This window comes from Ambystoma mexicanum, chromosome 3p (assembly GCF_040938575.1).
Source record: "Ambystoma mexicanum isolate Mex_15411 chromosome 3p, UKY_AmexF1_1, whole genome shotgun sequence".
Classification (NCBI taxonomy): Eukaryota; Metazoa; Chordata; class Amphibia; order Caudata; family Ambystomatidae; genus Ambystoma; species Ambystoma mexicanum.
In genome coordinates this window covers 81808602-81821914 of record NC_090925.1, presented here as the reverse complement: position 1 = coordinate 81821914, position 13313 = coordinate 81808602, and positions in this window count along the sequence as shown.

Genomic DNA, 13313 nt, shown 5'->3' with positions numbered 1-13313 from the left:
TATGTCAAGGAGTAGGTGGTATGTCTAATGGTTGTAATAATCCAGCAGGTTTTTTCTTTTCCCCTTTATTTTGAGCGCTAATGCCACAAGACATGACAAACAACTTGAAATCTTTTCGCCAGTTGGGCCACCAAAACTGTTTCTTGATTTTGGCTTCAGTTTTTGCAATGCCAGGATGCCCTTCCATCAAGGTGTCATGGTAATGAGAAATGACAAGTTTATGTAGTTCCTCTAGTGGCAGAAATAGCCGGCCTTGGTAATAAGGTAGATTGTTGGTGACAGAATACTCTGGACCTTTCCTTGCCCAGCCCTGAAAGGCATTGGAATCAAAGAGTTGATGGACCTTTTCTTTAATGTCCTGCAGAGAGTGTATGGATGTCCGACCAAGGATCCTCTGTTCGGGAATTATGGGTACAGGTTCTAAAGCTCTTTCTGATTCTCCCATTCCAATTCGGGACAGGGCGTCAGCTTTTCCATTTTTACAACCTGGTCGATAGGTTATTACAAAATCAAACTCGGCGAAGAACAATGCCCAACGGAGTTGGCGTGAAGATTGGGCCTTGGCTACCTTTAGGTATTGTAAGTTGCAGTGATCAGTGATGACCGTAATGGTATGTCTGGCGCCCAGCAGATAGTGCCGCCAAGCCTTGAAGGCGGACTTGATGGCCAACAGCTCCTTGTCGGTTATGGCATAATTTAATTCGGGAGCCGAAAACTTTCTTTACCAAAACGCGACTGGGTGCAGCTGGTTAGTTTCGGGATCCTTTTGGGAGAGCACTGCTCCCATATCTGAACTGGATGCATCTGTTTCCACTATGTAGGGAAGCTCTGGGCGCGGGTGTCGTAATACAGGAGCGGACGTGAATTTCTTTTTAACTCTTGGAAGACGTTCTCGGCTTCTTCTGTCCATGCAAAGCATTTATTCTTTCGCAATAGTGTTGTAATGGGATGTACAATGTGCGAGAAGTCGGGATAAACCTGCGGTAGAAATTGGCAAAGCCGAGCATGCTTTGAACTCCTTTGACAGAGCTTGGCGAAGGCCAATTAAGAATTGCGTCCACCTTTCGTGTATCCATCCGGATTCCTTTCGGGGTCAGAATAAATCCAATGAACTCTACCTCCGTAGTGTGAAAGATGCACTTTTCCAGTTTAGCATATAACTTATACTGGTGTAACTTCTCTAGGACTGCTCGGACGTGCTTTACATGATCGGATTCTGATAGGGAGTATACTAAGATATCGTCGATGTAAACGACTATACAAACATCGATGAGCTCTTGGAAGACATCGTTCATAAAGAACTGGAAGGCTGCTGGTGCGTTACACAGTCCGAAAGGCATCACCTGGCACTCAAATAATCCGTACTTGGTGCGAAAAGCAGTCTTCCATTCGTCACCCTCTTTGACACGTACCAGATGATATGCCCCCCGAAGGTCTAGTTTTGTGTATATACAAGCGTTCTTTACCTGTTCTAGTAGTTCAGGGTCAAAGGCAAAGGGTATCAATTCTTGATAGTTATCTGATTCAGCGCGCTGTAGTCAATGCATGTTCTAAGGCCGCCTTCCTTTTTAGGCACGAAGAACCAAGCAGAAGATGCAGTGGACTTGGATGGGCGGATGAAGCCATTAGCAAGATACTGGTCTAGGTACTGGTGCAAGTGGAGATTTTCAGGTTCCGTGAGGGCATAGATCTTGCTGCAAGGTGGTTGTGCTCCTGGTATGAGATCTATTTGACAATCATACGATCTGTGCGGTGGTAAGGTTTTTGCCTGCTCCTTTTGAAAGACATCCTGAAAGTCTTGGTATTCAGCAGGTAATTGTATGGCAGCTGGGATTATTGGGGCCAGTACCGAATTTAGAGTTCTCTTTGGGTAACAGGTGTTAGCACATTCTGGGAAGGTTAGTCTCTTCTCTCGCCAATCAATACAGAGATTGTGTTTTTCCAACCAAGGGATTCCCAGTATCAGTTGAAACTGTGGAGCCTTGATTAAATCAAACACCATAACCTCTCGGTGTCCATCCTGACCTAGCAATGTCATCTCTGCAGTGGAATGAGTTACGGGCCCAGAGGCAATTTCAGTTCCATCAACAGTGGTGACGACATCGGCAGTGGTCTTTCGGGTGAGAGATAGATTCATCCTGGAAGCCAAACCGCAGTCCAAATAGTTTCCTATGGCTCCACTATCTACGTACGCCTTTACCGCGTGCATGCGTGATGGCTGCTCTGGATCTATAAGGACCATGGGTATGGTGAAATGCGAGGTCAGAGTGTCCTTCTTTAAGCTCGGCAAGCTGACCTCTACACTTGCCAGGCGTGTTCGTTTCCCGAGTCAGGTTTCAAGTGGTTTTCGTCTGCTGCTCCTATAGTTTTCTTGGGTGGTTTTACAGGACAGTTCCGTAGGAAATGACCAGTAGCTCCGCAATATAGACATAATTGCTGTTGCCGTCTTCTTTCTCTTTCCTTCTGGGTTAAGGGTCCTCTAATCCCCCCGATTTGCATGGGTTCTGAGGCATCTACCCCCTTAGAGCTTACGTAGGTTTTAACCAAGACCCTGTTTTCGAACTTGGTTCGATCAGCCTTTCTGGTTTGAAGTCTGTGATCTAACTGGACCACAAAATCTATATATTTAGCACAGTCTAGAGGCGGGTTCACGACTTGGGCTAAAACATCCTTGAGTTCTCCCTGAAGCCCTCGATGGAATAATGTGATTCGCTTGGCTTCAGGCCATTCGGTTTCCACAACTAATCTATTGAAAGTTGCAATGTGAGAAAAAAGATCCTGATTACCTTGCCGTAAGGATAAAGGTTCGTTATCCAAAGCCTGTCCTTGGGAATGTCGGGCGAACAGTCTTTCCATGCTTGCTCGAAAACCTTGGAAATCTCGAAGAATCGGGTCATCCTGATTTACTAGCGGAATGGACCAGTCCGCTGCACTGCCGCTGAGATATGACAGTACAAAAGCTACCTTGGCCTGATCGTTTGGGAAAGCTCCAGGTCTACATAAAAAGTGTAAGCGACATTGATTCATGAATATAGCAAACCTTTTTGGGTCTCCGGCAAAGCGTTCAGGCGGAGCCAAGGGAACGGCTCCAGGAAGGTTTACCTGCACCATGTTACTCGGTGGCACCGGAGCTGGACTGGCCCCGAGTCCAGGTAGAGGTGTTTGTCCAGCCTGGCCTTGTAATAAATGTCTGGCCAAATCATCAGGGCATTGGTTTCCTGGCGGGCGGAATGCACTTCGGCCCTTAGTTCCCCTAATAATTGGGCCAACTGATCAGTTTCCGAGGTCTCCATGACGCCCAGGTGGGTATTTGTGGGTAGGCTTTACGTTCTGTTACGCTCACCAGATTCCCACGGGAGTGTCGATCTGGACTGGCCCGCTGTTGCTTCCACCAGAGTAACACGTAGAGCTGAGATGACAGACTGGAAAGACCCACTTAGCTTCGTTTGTCGGGCCCGTACGAATATCTTTCTGCAATGGAGAAAGGGAATTAACCTCCCGTAATCTGAGCGTTAACCCGCCTTCCCACTCCCCTTGTCTGCCCACAGAACACTCCTGAAGTCCCCTCTTAATCTCACCTGATGATTTAGAAAGATGAGCTCTATCCTGCTTCGAGCGCAGGGGCGCGTAGACGACCATTTACTTCACTGGCGTGGAGGAATTGGTGAGTTCCAGTATTGACTCTAAAGTCCAATTGTTCGCAAGAGTTCAAAAGTCTGATCTTCACTCTGCCAGATTCCTTGCAGGTTGCAGATTTAAACCACTAGAAGAGTTCCAAGTGGCAATTGGTAAGATCCTGGTAAGTCTATTGTGGTTCTCCCCTTTGGGGCCGGGGTACAGCGATGATGCAGAATTAACTGCTCCGATCCGAAATGAGGTGAGTACCCCCTGTTGTAAATCAGGTAAGACACGGTGAGCGTTACGCTGCAGCAAGCAGAATAACGCGACGCACGTGTGGCTGTCCGGGTCAGGCTTAAATAGCCTTGGAAGAAGTCCCAGGTATGTATTCTTCCACAGCCCCACCCGAGAAGAAAGGAGTGCCTGAGGTAAAATAGTCCCTCTAAGCCTCATTTGGCTTGTGGCTTCGTGCAGCATGGTCTGCATAAGGTAGGTATGCAGCATTGTCTGCATCAGGTAAGTTTTCTGTAATGAGCCTGGCGCCCATGGCGCCAGGACTGACTTTATTCTTATGAGCCTGGTGCCATAGGCGCCAGGACTGTAGCCAGATAGCCCCTAACTGGGGTTTTTGGGCATGCTTCAAGTGGCATGATGCCTGCTTCCGGGGTTGCTGGTCCTAGTCTGGCTTTCCGGGGGAAGGCATTGTGACACATTTAGTGACATTGGACTCTGGCTTCTTTGAAAACCAATCTTTGCAGCTGCTACAACAGAGAGTGGAACAAGTTACTGTTCTTAAGCCACATGAGAGTGTTGACATTAGACTGTGGAGTGCAAAGCAAAGATCTGGACTTCCTGTTGTTCCCGGATTAATTTCAAACCAAGTTTCTCTTTGGTGGGCTACATGGTGCTCATTGATGTTGATGTACACAGACCACTTCTTGCTGTCTTGATTTTTATACTCAGAGCTTACCCTGCTCTTGTTGGCTGTCATGTTGATTTCTGTACTTTCGTCCAAGATCCTAAAAATGGCCCCGCGATTAGACGTCTTCTGGCAGCAATTCTAGACCAGATTAGACAATTACCTGAACATCTTTTCGAGTGAAGGAATGGTGCTGTCGAGTGATGAAGATCATAATCTACTTGCCTGGATCTTTTACTACTTGCTTGAAGCTCGTCCTTATCTTGTGTTGTGCAAGAACAACACTTATGTGTTCACAAGAGAACCTATCAATCATCCTGAAATCAGCCAGCTACTTGTGGAGATTGTGGAATATGTTCAACGGCTACCTGAACATTTCCTGAGATTGCCTAAATGAAAAGAGTTTTTCTTTCCTTAAACGTAATTACAGGCAATCATGTGGTCCACAAACCACCTAGCTATTCCAACCAGTGAACAGGAACAACGATGAATGGAGCGACCACAATGGTGGAGTGTAATGTACTGGTACATAATATATGCTTGCTCAATGTTTATCGTGGTTTTCATAATTTTGCTGGTTCATGTTGTTGGCCCAAGGAGGGGAAGAGTTCCTTCGATTCTTCCAAATCTAGCAATCAGTCTAGAGCCAGGCATTGTAAGACAGCCATGGCCCTATTTGATTGTTCCCACAGCAGTGGTGCATGAGATAGCACCTAGTTCTGTGACAAATGGTTCTGGGCTTCCCTTTGTAGGTAGATCAGCTTCAGACATTTTTCATGATCTTTGGTTGCCTACTTATTACGCAGGAAAGAGACCTCTGAGAAATACAAGGGAGGATGATTATGAATTAAATAATTACCTAGAGAGCACAGCACATTTGAGAAATAATATGTGGTATCAGCATTTGAAAGAGGTGGGCAAAAGCACTTCTGAAGAGGAATGCTATGTATGTGCACTCCTGCCTTATCCTATGGGAACGTCTAAGGTGTTCATAGCTATTGAGATAGATATCTAAACAGCTCATTGCCAATCACACATTGCACTCTGTCAGATAATGGGTTGAACAGAATCATTGGTATGGGCAACAGAATGGTCGAGCCCAGATGAAGATGATTATGTTCAAGATCTCCCGGGAGGATAGCTCAGAATCAACATGTTCGCCTTGGAAGCAAGACAACATGAAGCAACAGGGGTTCGATCCCCGGGTCCGCTCTTAGAAACCTCTGAAAATCCTGTAATAGCGCCTCGATGCCCGCGGGCTGTGTGAGTGCTTTAAAAATGCAAATGGATAAATGAATCTGAAGACAAGAGAAAGAGTACACACCATAAATCATGTGATAAGATATGAACAGCCTGAAGACTTGATTGTCAAGGGAAGACTAGAGAAGAATTTTGAAGATGCAAAGAAAGAGGCCGGATACAAAACTGGGGAACAGTACTTTCTCCAGATGGCTGGGAGGAAGGTGTAGTGATATGCAGAGCCTGGGTAGTGACTGGTCTTTATCAACCTGTTATTGCCCGTGTGGAAGAAGGATGCAAACCTTTATGGTCGAAACTTTTAAAACTACTGACATGGGTTAAATAATGGATCACTACTGGGCCTGTGGATCCAGAGCTTACATGAAGCTGCCCAGAGATTGGGGAGGACTTTGTTCTTTAGTGATTGACCATGTTCCCACATTGGCGATTCCAAAGAGTGACCTGAATATTGGTGAGCTCCCAAAAGCAGCTGCTCACCTGAGGAAGAAGAGATCTACTGAACTTTTGAATCGAATGAAGAGAGAAAATTATTTCTCAGCTAAGGTCAATAGAGGCTTTTGATGCTATTCCATATGAACACAGACTGTTCAGCCAGACATCAGCAGTTATTTTCTGTTATCTTCATGCCTGGAGTCCAGACGATGGCAAATACCAAATGCTTACAGATAACCCCATGGGATCTCCTGCAGACGATAAACACTACCATAAACGGATTCAATGTTATCAAAGAAGAGCTGAGAGCCATATGCCTTATGACTCTCCAGAACAGATATGTCCTTGATATGATCACAGCTATGGATGGCGGTGTTTGTGCCAAAATTGGGACATCATGTGCACATTCATACCTACTCATGACAACGAGAATGGCACCTTGACAGAGGCCATAACGATGCTGACAAACCTACACGTCAAGATGGTGGACAAAGTAGTAGACATTGCTGATGACAGTTGGTTTGGATCAATTGTCTCATGGATTCCACAATGGATGGCGATCATTTTCAAGTTTCTTGAAGCCCTGTTGGTGATGATCCTGCTTGGATTCTGTGTGATGAGGATCATGAAGTGAGAAAATGGAAAAACAGGCTCCCATCTTTCCCCTCTCGCGCCTGGCCTAAAGGTTCACGGCCCAAGCACCCGCCACGAGAAGAGTTTGCCCATCTACCAGACGACCAGATACCCTGGTACAGGAACATAAGGATGTGTCCATCTGCCTGCCCAGCAGCCCGCCCTGCCCATGCCGATGCCTGCGGCATGGATCAACTAGACTAAAACTATACGTCGTTAGAGATGCCATGACGACCTAGCCAACGGATAGCACACCTGTGCCAATATACACACTGGACACTCCCGCACCAATTTACACAAAGCATATACTCAGTGCTATGACGTAGGCGACAGACATACTCATGGACGTGCATCTTTATTATTTTTTCACTTAGGCTCTCAAAATGCAGAAACGCAAGACGCACCATGAACTCATCTAAAGAGCTTGCTTACGCTTCTTCTAAACCTAGGTGCTATAATGAGAATTATAACGAAGACACGATACTGGTCATAAAACAATATGAGGCTATAACCTAAAGCGCCTGTGCACCAAACGGTTCCACCTATACACCAGGCCTAAGTAGGCCGCAAGCAAGAGCTCCCGTGGACGTTAACAGAACAAGAGTCAGGTTGCTGATCCTGCAGAATGAGCCTGGCGAAAGCAGACAGCCAAGGTCGTAATGTTGCAAACCCACATTCCAAAAGCAGACCATCAAGGGCACGATGTTGCAACCTAGCACGCCGTGCACCAACATTAAAGTCGCACCTGCAAATTAAACCAGGCACACAGTGGAAAAGCAATATTAATTGTGCAGAATTCTGCCTCAAACACGGTCCCGCCTCACGTGACCAAGCCGAACCTGACAAGATGCCAAGCCCAGGAGGAAGGAGGAGTCTGGATCCCTCGTTACCAGACACTGGCAGATACACTTGAAAGGATCAATGGACATCTGCGACAGTGGGAGTAGTCGGCCGTCCAGCTCATGAATAAGTCTTCACATTGTCTGCATGTACCCATAGTGAAACATTGTTGCAAATTGCAGGTACACCGAGAGCTGGGAACAGCGATGGTCCCAGGCTGGGAAGCTCACGGGCGCACCAATCAGAACATGGGGTTCTTATCACTGACGCCATTAATATTAACCAATCATTAGGAGTCTTCATGTAACAATTCTCATGTATCTAATTGTAGGGACAACCCAGATATATCACCTGACTAACCCTCGTCCACTCACATTATTCTCTATACGTATGCTATACTAACTCTACCACTCGAGCAACCAATTAAGAGTGGCGATAGGTTTTTTTGTTAACTTTCGAAGTGACGCAAGTAGCGCGTCATACTACAGTAAAAAGGGCCTGCGAGCCCCACGATTGTGTGTGTGTCAGGTCAGACGCGTATGATCCTTGACCCATCCCTGCTGTTTGTGTTTAATAAACAGCAGAGTCACCTTGCTTCTTGTGCGTGTCTCATACTCTATCTCTTTTGGGATATATGGGAGGAGTTGGGGCCTCCCTGCCCGGAGGTCTGCGGACGGCCCGGCCGACCCCGGCAGAATTTCCCCCCGACAAGTTGGAGGCACTGCTGAGATCTGTTTGAGATCGGCATTTTTATTTTTTTTCCCAAGACTCAAGTTGCAAGGAGGCCCGGCGGCGCGGCCCCCTCTGCCGTCGCCCCCTTCTTAGGACTACAGGACCATCGCGGAACTGCGAGAAGACCGGACAGCGCAATCCGAATATTGGAGCCGGTTGAGAAGTATCCCGCCCGCGGTTGGCGAGTGTCCAGACGTGGTCCAGACGAGGGGAGGTGGCGAGCCGCTTGGAGGGGTGCACGCAGTCGAGCGGCCCTGCATCAAGAGAACTTGGTGAGCATGCCACGCACAACAAACAATGTGAAATTGTGAGGGAGGGGGGAGGAATTAAATAAGGGAGGCGGGAGGTATTGCACAGGTGAACGGCGAAGGTTTGAGAATTTAGTGTTAGAAATAGAATGAATGGTAGTTGAACAAGCGCAAGAGCAGTTGGCTACGTAACGCGAGAGAAGGGGGAGGAGCACGAAAACATCACGTGCGGCCGCTCGTAGAACCTGATTGGCCTAGGTCGCGACTACGTGTAAGGGTGTGTGTGTGTGGTTTCCTACGATTTGGCATTTATTGATCAATGAGTAGATGAGGATCCCTATTGTTCGAGCAAGACACTCGATAGGTAGATGACGTTTCCCTGTAGGCGGTAGCTAGTTAGTTGCCCAATACGGAAGATAATTGGCTGGTTAAGCCCTCCTGTCGAGGGGCGTATCACTCGCGAGGCGACGCAGCGTGCGCAGTCCGATTATATTGTTGATTTGATTACCTTGTTCCAGGAGTGACGGGAAGACAGCTGTGGGGTTAACGGGGGTAGATTGCAGGTGTATTTTGGATTTAAAGAATATACGAAGAACTTACCAGTAGCTCTACGAGATCGGTGACGTCACCAGTAGGGTTTTCATAGGATATCACAAGCACGAGGCATCTTCGTTTTGAGAGTAGTGGGGAAGAGAACTGTGGTAAGGGAGTGGAAACGGAGATAAACGGTAAACGAGTTGATCAAGGAAAGGCGAAACGGGGAACGTGGCTGCGCACGGAGAACGCCGGCCACGGCAGGTGTAGAAGGGGGAGGAGCACGTGGAAACAGGACGATTGTATAAGAACGCAATAAAGGGTATGCAGCCGCAGGGGGCTACGTACGCCTTGGCCGCAGGGGGCCGTAAGGGTGTTGTATAAAGGAAGAAAAGATAGAGGAAAATCTACAGATGTAACATACTATATTTTTATAATTTTCGTTAAGCGGACTATCGCAAGCCCCCAAACTTACGGGGCCAGGTAATGATATAAGGCTGTATATTGTAAACTATTAGTGGGTTAAACTGATACCAGATTAGGGGAGGGTAGCAAGTGGAGCGCTACTATGCCATACGGAACAGGATCGGGAGGGTGGGGGAACACCCTCACCACGCCACTACAATACATATGCACAGCACTGCCACCCCATAGGGAGAAACTGATTAAGTATAGCATAGAATGGACCCAGGGGACGGATAACAAAATGTTAACACCGTGGCCGCCTAACGGTAGCTTCGACCCATATGTCCAACATTCACTATTAAATCATCTGCACAATACATATAAAGGGAAGAAGTTGGCAAACCAAGTGGAGGTGTTTAACTTATGGAGGATGTTCCAGGGGTCCCGACCAGGGCCAAATGGAATATTCACTATGGGGGAAATACCAGAAGAAACAGAGATTAAGGAGGAAGGAGAGGATGGGACACAGGGGAATGAGGACCCAAAGAACAGGGGAAACAGAGGTGAGGGAGGAGAAAAGAATAATAAAGCAGATGAAATAAAAAAGGAACCAAGCAATGATATACCCATAGCAACGGGAGTAAAAACAGAGGGAGGGGGGTTGTACCCTTTAAGAGAATTGGGAGAAATAGAAAGAGGACAGTTAAGGGCGGCTGAGGGATACTCGAATCCGGCATACAGCCCTCCACCATATGTGGCTCACAGGAAAATGCCAGCAGGGGTGGGGAGGACTGGAGAAGACCAGACTGTGGAAATAGGACATGATGAATGGGTAGCTGCACAGATATTATTAAAATTACGAGGTTCATTAACAGGAGAAGAGAAGGAGGTAGTAAGGAAAACAGACGAGGATAATGCCAGAGAGAGTGAATTGAGGGGGGAAGAGCTGTTAAGACAAAAAGAAGAGGTTTTGGAGGAACGATTAGCAAAATTAAGGGATGAACAGAATGAATTGATCAAGCAGCTTGAGAGGGAGGAGAGAGAGAGAGCGAGGAAAAGGAGAGAAGGTAAGAACGAATTGGAAAAAATAAGGGAACGAACTGAGGAGCAAAGGAGAGAAGCTGACAGGGTAAAAGCAGCAGCAGAAAGGGTATCAAGAGTAGTACTGCGGGAAAAGAAAAGGGAAGAAGAAGAAAAAGAAAAAGAAATGGCAATATGGAGGAGGAGGTTACTATCAGAATCAACCAAAAAATACGAAGAAGGGAGGGTGATGGAGAGTATAGTAGAAAAGGAAAGGTCGAAATGGGAAAGGAAGAAAGAGGATGAAAGAATATTAGAACAGATGAGAAGTGAAGTGATGGAGGAATTGAAAAGGAAAAGGGAGGAAAATAGTAAAGAGATGGAGGAAAGGTATGAAGGAGAAAGAGGAGATAGGGGAAGGGAGAGTGGAATATGGGCGGATGTATATGATGACACAGAAGTAGCAACAACATCAGCACAAAGGGGAGCGGTTGATAAAGGAGAAAGAGGAGAACTGGACTTAGTAGATTTACAAACAGTAACCATCAAGGGGAAAAAGACCGAGTGGGGGGTGCCGTTTATGAATAGCTTTTGTAGTGAGGAAGAGGGAGCGGAAAATGAAGGAAGAAACAGCGAAAGGGAAAGCTTAGATAAACTATACATCACCCGGACCAACCTAGACTCACCATGGATCAGTAGGAGAAAGGGTGAGATGGAGAGAAGTGAGGAGGGAAAGAAAGGAATAGAGGAAAGACAGGCACATGAGGACGCAACATCCCCATCCCCCTCATCCCCATCACGCCCTCCCCTATCGCACCCTACATGCTCAACCACCTCACACTCGTTACGCAAAATAAAACTAGCGCCCTTCACCGACGAACTGACACCCTATACATGGCGGCTTAGAGACCTCCCTAGTCGTAGGCAGGAAAGAGGTATACACATGCCCACATTAAATACAGAGAAAGATGGAAGAAGGGGAAAAGATGGAGAAGAAAGAGGTATGAGCAGGGGAAATACAAACGAAAGTGAAAATGTGGAAGAGAGAGAAGAGGAGGAAGGGTGTGAGGACTCAATATTATGGAAGACAAAGGGTGAAACAAAACATAATTTAATGCCACTTTTGGAGAGAGGTGGGGTTAGACCACAGTATGTTCCTTGGAAGCATACCGATAAAGAAAATATAAAATGTAGGCTCCCATCATTAAGTGGAGGTGCGGGTAAATGGATATATGAAATGGAAAAACACACCGCAGGACAGAAGCTGGCAGTAGGAGATGTAAAGGGCCTTTTAAAATCAATATTAGGGGATAGAGCGGATGACATCTGGAAGAGAGCGGGATTTCATGGGGTAACAATGACAAATACATCGCACGATGGGGCACCATTCGCAAACTGCAGACATGCACTATGGCAGGCACTGAGGGTACAGTACCCAGACACATCAGATATAGGAGCAATTACATCCCGCAAGATGCATGAGAACGAAGATCCTGTTGATTATATCCAGGAAATCCAAGAGAAGTGGCGCATGGAAACTAGAGAACAATGGGATAAAACACCAGCAATATTTTACCATATACTGGTACAAGGGCTCCCAGAAGGAGTTCAGAAACAACTAAAGAAAGTAGTGGGAATGGAAGCAAAACCATGGCCAGAAATACAACTGACTATAGTGCATCATTGTAGGACATGGCAAGGAAAAATGAAACAAAAGGAAGAGGACAAGAAAACCGCAGAGGCTAAATTAGTACAGAAAAAGCTTACTAAATATACAATGGAAGGGGCACTAATAACTACACCTACAACAATGACCCAAAGCCCCACACAAGTAGTGGCTGCACAAGATTCCTCCCAAATACCACCTTCACAGACTACAACACAATAGGTGCCGCCACTCCAACCATACACGCCCAACATGGGAGGAGGATACCCAATGCAAGGAGCTGGGTATTATAATTATAACAGGGGGAGAGGAGGAATTATGAGAGGGAGAGGGTACGGATATGGCACCCAACCGCAGGTGGGAGGATTTAGAAATTCCTACCCCTTAGGGCAACCAGTATACCAGGACAACACAGGGAGCTTTCCATGGCAGAATAGGGAACCACCAGTGTGTTGGAGCTGTGGACTATTGGGGCACATGTCACGCACGTGTAGAGTTAGACCAGGAACACCATCATGGAGTGATCAGGGACAATCTAGGCCCGCACAGTTACAGCAGGGCATACCACAACAGCAAATGTTGCCACAAGGAAATGAACAACAACAACAATTAACACAACAACAGCCTCAAACACTGCCACAGCAACAGGTAGCGATGACACACAACCACAAATACCACAAACACAACTGGGTAGAGTGACGGTTTTGGGACACAACCCTTGTACCGGAAATGGCCAGTCGTTGTACCCCCAATAGGACAGCCCACAGACGGCCTTGGTGTGTCCCATCCTGTCAGTAACACCTAATAGTGCGGAGGAACCACGCATAGAGGTAACGATAGGTGACAAAAAATATCATTCCTTGTTGACACCGGGGCAACCCGGTCTTGCATAAGGGAAGGTAAATTTAAGATGTCAGGCGAGACCATGAACACCCAAGGATTCTCTGGGGCTAGAGGGTTGGTTCCCTTTACTGATAACATTCCCTTATCTATTGGAGATTACGAT